Here is a 6850-nt window from a genome sequence, read left to right on the forward strand (position 1 = left end):
GATGAGATTAAATTATATAATGTATAAAAAAGTGCCTAGGAAAATACTTAGTTGGATGGCCATCCCTTAATTCATAGTCACTGAAAGTGAACCTTAACTTATGACCAGGTCAAAGTTGTGACCATGCAGAATTAAGGTTTGGAGCCTTTACCCTTGGTTCTCACTTTCATTTCCTATCACTAGTCATTAAGCTTAAAGTCTCTGACTTGAAACTCAGTCCCATGAATATATAACTAACTGGTGACGGTTTAAAATTTTACTCATCTTTTCAGGGTTTTACTTTCCTGTGTGTGTGTGTGTGTGTGTGTGTGTGTGTGTGTGTGTGTGTGATGTACGTGTCCAAGAATGTTTATTTTAGCTTTGCTTTTTAAAACAGCTTTATTGACATATAATTCACATATCATCCAATTCTCCAATTTAAATTATACAATTCAAATGTTTTTAGTATAGTCACAGAGTTAAGCAACTATCACCACAATAAATTTTAGAACATTTTCATCATCCCAGAAAGAAATCCTGTCTCCAGGAGCAGACATTACCCATTTCTCCTCAACATCCCCCCACCCCCAGCTTAGATAGGGCTATCTCTTTAGACATACTTTCTCTATATATAGATTTGCCTATTCTGGACCTTTCACGTAAATGGAATCTGCCTTCTTTCACTTAGCATATTTTTGAGGTTCATCTATGTCATTGCATGCATTGGTACTTCATGTCTATACATACCATATTTTGTTGTTCCTTCAACATTAATGGACATTTTGGTTATTTTCACTTTGGGGCTATTCTGAATATTGCTTATATGAATATTTGTGTTTAAGTTTTTCTGTGGGCATATGTTTTCATTTCTCTTAGATATGAACCTGTGAGTGGAAATGCTGGGGCATACAGTAATGTGTAATATTTTGAGAAACTTCCAAACTATTTTCCAAAGCTGTTGCATCATTTTAAATTCTAATCAGAAATATATGACGGCTCCAATTTCTCCACATCCTTGTCAAAACTTGATATCTGACTTTTTGATTCTACCATCCTAGTGGATGTGAGGTTTTAACTCATTGTGCTTTTGATTTGCATTTCCCTGATGATTAATTATGTGGAACACCTTTTCATGGGCTTATGTTTATTTGCATAGCTTCTTTGGAGAAATTTGTATTCAGATGCTTTGCCCATTTTTAATTATTTCTTTTATTGTTGAACTGTAAGATTTCTTTATATATTGAAGTACAAGCCTTTTATCAGATACATGATTGGTAAAAAATTTCTCCTATTCTGTGGATCATCTTTGTACTTTCCTGATGGTGCATTTTGAGGCACAGAAGTTTTTTGTTTTTTTTTTTTTTTAATTTTGTTGATGTCCAGTTGATACATTTTTTCTTTTTTTGCTTGTGATTTTGGTGTCATATCCAAGAAACTATTGACTAATTTAAGGTCACAAAGTTTTACACCTATGTATAGAACTCTTGTTCTAAGAGTTTTAGTTTTAAGTCTTGCATTTAAGTTTTTGATTTTTGTATTAAATTTTGTGTATCTTGTGAGGTATGGATCTAACTTCATTCTTTAGCATATAGATATGCACTTGTCCCAGTACCATTTGTTGAAAAAACTATTCTTTTCCCATTGAAATGTTGTGACACCCTTCTTAAAAATCAACTGACAGTAAATGTGAGGGTTTATTTTGGATTCTTAGTTCTATTGCAGTGATCTGCAAATCTTTCCTTATATTAGTACCACTCCATCTTGATTACTGTCACCTGGTAGTAAATTTTGAAATTGGGAAGTGTAAGTGTGCCAACTTTGTTCTTTTCAAGATTGTTTTGGCTATTCTGGGTCTCTTGCATTTTCGTATGAATTTTAGGATCAGCTTGTCAATTTCATCATTAAAGCTTCCAAGATTATGATAGGGATTGCATTGAAATTGTAGATCAATTTGGAGTGCATGGCCATCATAACAAATATTAAGTTTTCCAATTCATGAACACAAGATGTCTGTCCTTTTATTTAAGCCTTCTTTTAGTTCTCTCAACAATGTTTTGTTGTTTTCATAGTAAAACTTATGCAGTATTTTGTTAAATTTATTCCCATTGTATTATTTTTGATACTATTGTTAATGGAATTTTTAAAAATTCCTTTTCTGATTTTTTTTATTGCTAGTGTATAGAAATCCAATTGGTGGTTGCATATTGATATTTCACCCTGAGTTCACTTTCTGAACTCATTTATTAGTTCTAATACTTTTTTTTTAGTGAATTCCTCTAGGATTTTCTATGTATAAGATCAAATTATCTGTATATAGAGATAGTTTTATTTCTTCCTTTCCAATGTGGAAGCCTTTTAGTTCTTTTACTTATCTAATTACTCTGGCTAGAACTGCCACTAAAATGTTGAATGGAAGGAGCAAAAGTGGATATCCTTGTCCTGTTACTGATATTAGCAGAAAACTATTTAGTCATTTACCATTAACTATGATGTTAGCTGTGGGATTTTTGTATATGGCCTTTATCAGATTGATGAAGTTTTCTACTACTAATCTGTGGAGCATTTTATCAAGAAAGGTGTTGGATTGTGTTGAATGCTTTTTTTACATCTATTGAGATAATCATTTGGCTTTTGTCCTTCACTCTACTGATATGGTGCCTTACATTAATTTTCAGATGTTAAACCAACACTGCATTCCTGGGATAAATCCTATTTGGTCACGGTGTATAATTATTCATGTTGCTGTAATTTCATTAAGGATTTTTTTTACATCTATGTTCAAAAGAGTTATTGGATTTTTTTTTTTTCTTCTAATAAATGATGGGAGCCCCGGACCTCTAGCTGTTCTTGTTGGAAACAGAGCTTCTGGGAAAAATGAGAAATAATGGTTTCCTGTCTCTCCTGTGGAGAAACTATAGTCCTAGATCAGAGAAGGACGGGAGGGAGGAGGGAGTTCTGTGTTCTTCACTGTACCTGCCAGGAGCTGGACAGTGGAGGTAGGGGATGGGAGAGTAAATCATAGCTCTAACACATAGATGCTCACTCTTCTTACCAAGATTCAGTTGATTTTCTTCACTAAATCTTTTTCCATCTGCTGAATTCCCTTGGGGAAATTTTAACAGACTTCATATAATTGTTCTATAGAATATTTTTCACTAGCTATGGTTGTTTCCTGAGCAGAGGGCCCAAGTTGCTCTTCAAGCCACTGTTCTGGGATCTGCTCCTTAATACTTTGCTTTTTTATGTTCCAAAAGTATCAAGACAAGGCCACTGACTTTCATACAATGTACTACCATCTGCTAAAAAAGGTAATAATAAGTATGCAATCTACAATATCAATGAATATGAAAGGCCCTGCAAAGACCTCGAAGGATCGTGTTTCATCAGCAGGAAAACAAAGTGATGCCATAATTATATCTAGCTAAAGTCCCTGAGCTAACCAACTGGAGAGACATCTACTCTACCTATAAGAGAATACATCTTGATTATTATGTACTTTTAATATAATGGGGAACCTGGGTTTCCCAAAGATATGCCCGTACATTGTTGTGCTTGTAACACCACAGTGTGGAACATCTGCCCTCTTCTTTCAATGGATGTCATAGTACATTCATTGTGATTTTTCATAGGTACATAGAAAATGCATCCCATGTGAGATGTATAAATATAAAACAGAATGACTTAATGATGGTGTGCCTTTCTAATTTAACAGGCATGAGGACCATATTTAATCTCTAGTCAGTCATATTCCCTGCATTTTATTTGAGCTGAATCAAGCCTTCAGATTCATATTCTATTGTTTCATTGCACTATGGACTTGCACAAAGTTTGATAGTGATTGGTGAGTAAATAAATATATTCCTATTGAGTATGAGGTGATTCAATATGAGGTTTATGACTTTTAACTTTGCAGACTTTATAATGCTTATATATTTACTTTTCTCAGTAGCCAGTGCACTACTTCTCTCACCTGAGAGTGATGAACTAACAGATATCTGAATAAATGATGGGAAGAGATGCAAGTGTGAACTGGAGGGAAAGCATGAAACCATAGCCCAACATTGAGTCTAACGTGCAAATCTACTAGTCTTACCCATTTGCTCTTACTTTTTAATTTCAGTTTTGATCGTTCCTTATTTTCCTTTTGACCTCCCTCATCATCATCCAGAATCATTATCCTAGAATCCTGCTGCTCTTCAGCAGCTGTCAGGTTGCCTTTTTTTTCTTTCCTCTTGAGTGAAATTAGCAGGCCAAATGACTGACGCTGCTAACGTTTGCGGTAGAGTTAGAAAAAAGTAAGTAATGCTTTTAATTTTCTTTATGGGCACCTGACAGCAATCTGGATCATCACTTGGGAAGAGGTAGTATAGTGAGAAGGAGATGAGATCTTGAATCTGATGTTATCTATTTCTTGATTTGTATTTATATATCTTTTCAGGCAAGTTTTACATTATACATTTTTTTTTGTCCAGCACAAAAAAAAAAACAATATGCAACTACTTGGCTTTTTTTGTCATATTCACTGAGGTATAATTGACTTAGAGCAAAATGCATCAATATTTTCTTTTTTTTTTTGTAAATCATCATTTTTTTAAAATGTACCATTTGATATGTTTTGGCAAATGCATATAATTATGTAACCACCACCACCACAACCATGATATAGAACATTTCCATTACCCCCAAACATTCCTTAATGACTCTTTTGGGTCAACCTCTTTCACTTCTTTTCCCCAACTTCTGGAAATCACTGAATTGATTTCTGTTTCTACAGTTTTGCCTTTTCCAGAATGCCATGTAAATGGAAACATTCAGTATGTTGTCTTTTGTGTCTGGCTTCTTACAGTTAGCTTAATGTTTTGGGGATTAACTTTTGTTGTTGCAGGTTTAAGCAGTTTGTTTCTTTCTATTGCTGAATAATATTCACTAAATTTTGGACATTTTGGTTGTTTCCATTTTCTGGCAATTATGAACAAAGTTAATATAAATTCTCATGTACAGGTCTTTCTGTAGACATACATTTTTATTTCTCTTGAGTAAATACTTAAGATTGGAATTTGGGAGTTGCATGGTGACTATACTTTTAATGTCCTAAGAAACTGCCACAATTTTCCAAATGCCATTTTGCATTCTCGTGAACAATATGAGTTCCAACTACCCCATTTCCTCACTAGCACCTGATAATGTCAGGATTTTTTTGTTTGTTGGTTGTTTTTTTGTTTTGTTCTGTTTTTTTGTTTTGTTTTGTTTTTTAATTTTAGCCCTTTTTAGGCGATACATAATGATATTTCAGTGTTTCAGTTTACATTTCCCTAATGACAAACGAGGGCACCTTTCATGTGCTTATTTGCCATTCTTATTTCAACTTTGTTAAAGAGACTGTTCAAACATAGATTTTTTTTTTCTAAATTGCGCTATTTTTCTTTTTACACTTGAGTTATAAGAGTTTTAAAATATATATTTTGGATATAAGCCCTTTATCAGGCATGTATTTTGAAATATATTTTATATATAGATATAAATACCTCTAGTTCATAGATGAGTCTTTCATTTTCTGAACATCATTCTTTGAAGAGTAGAAAATTTTAATATTAAGTCTAATTTATCATTTTTTTCCTTAATGGTTCATATTTTTTGCATTCTATCTAAGAAATCTTTGACTAACTTAATGTCACAAAGATTTTTCTCATATGTTTCGTCTAGAAATTGTATAACTTTAGGCTTTGCATTTAGATTTATGACCCATTTTGAGTTTATTTATGCTTATGGTGGGAGCTACGGGTTGAGGTTTGTTTTTTTGTATGTGGATGTTTAATTGTTCTGGCACCATTTGAGACAAAGACTAGCCTTTGCCCATCAATTTATTGTGACATTATTATTAAAAATCAGCTTACCATATGCATGTATGTGGGTACATTTCTGGACTCCCTGCTTGATTTTATATCAATACTGTTTTAATCATTTCACCTTTATAGCTAATCTAAAATCCTGTAGTGTAAGTCCTTTGACAGTTTTCTTCTGTTGATAATTGTTTTGGCTATATAAATTTTAAAGTGAGGTTGTCAGTTTCTACAAAACACACCCTCCTGCGATTTTGATTGTAATTATTTTGACTTTATATATCACTTTTGAAGAATTAATATCTTAAATTAGTTCTTATAATACATGAGCATGATAAAACTCTCCATTTATTTAGGTCTCTTAAAATGTCTCTCATTAATTTTTGTAGATCTTGCACTTGTTTCATTAGATTTATACCCAAGAATTTCATGTTTCTGGTCCTATTGTAAATGGCATTGTTTTTTAAAATTTTGATCTGTAATTATGCATTTTTAGCATGCAGAAAATATTTGAGTTTTGTATATTTACATTACTGTTGCTAAAGTCATTTACTAGTTCTAGTATTTTTTGTAGATTATTATATTCTATGTAGATGATCATGTTGTCTGTGACTACGAACAGTTTTATTTCTTCTTTTCCAATTTTTATGCCTTTTATTTCTTCTTCTTCCCCTATTACAGTGGCCAGAGGATCTCAAGTGCAGTGTTGAATAGAAGTGGTGAGAGCAGAAATACTTGCCTTATGTCCTTTCTTAATAAATTTCTTCAATCAAAAGCATGAAGATAAGAGTATCAGAGTGGTGTCAGAAATCTGACGTTCTAGTCCCAGATCTACCATTAACTAAATGAGCATAGTTTGAGACTCGACTCTTTTTTTTCTTTACCTTATGGCATGAATATCTCCAAACATTAAATGTGTTCATTCAGTGCCAACTAAGAATAATATGTTTATAGTATGAAATAAATAGGGAACAGATTCTTTAATGGTAATTTCTATGTATGACATAGAAAAATGACTAAGACCATCATGA

General features: G+C 32.8%; 1 long non-coding RNA gene across 1 annotated transcript in view; it reads left to right on the plus strand.

Annotated features, from left to right (window-relative positions):
- Positions 1–6565, plus strand: part of LOC119507282 — a 205320-nt gene extending 198755 nt beyond the window's left edge. Inside the window, exon 4 of the long non-coding RNA XR_005211183.1 lies at positions 6501–6565. This is a non-coding gene — a long non-coding RNA (uncharacterized LOC119507282). The remainder of the gene's footprint in view (positions 1–6500) is intronic.
- Positions 6566–6850: the final 285 nt, after the last annotated feature.

The sequence above is a fragment of the Choloepus didactylus genome, chromosome 12 (assembly GCF_015220235.1).
Source record: "Choloepus didactylus isolate mChoDid1 chromosome 12, mChoDid1.pri, whole genome shotgun sequence".
NCBI lineage: Eukaryota > Metazoa > Chordata > Mammalia > Pilosa > Megalonychidae > Choloepus > Choloepus didactylus.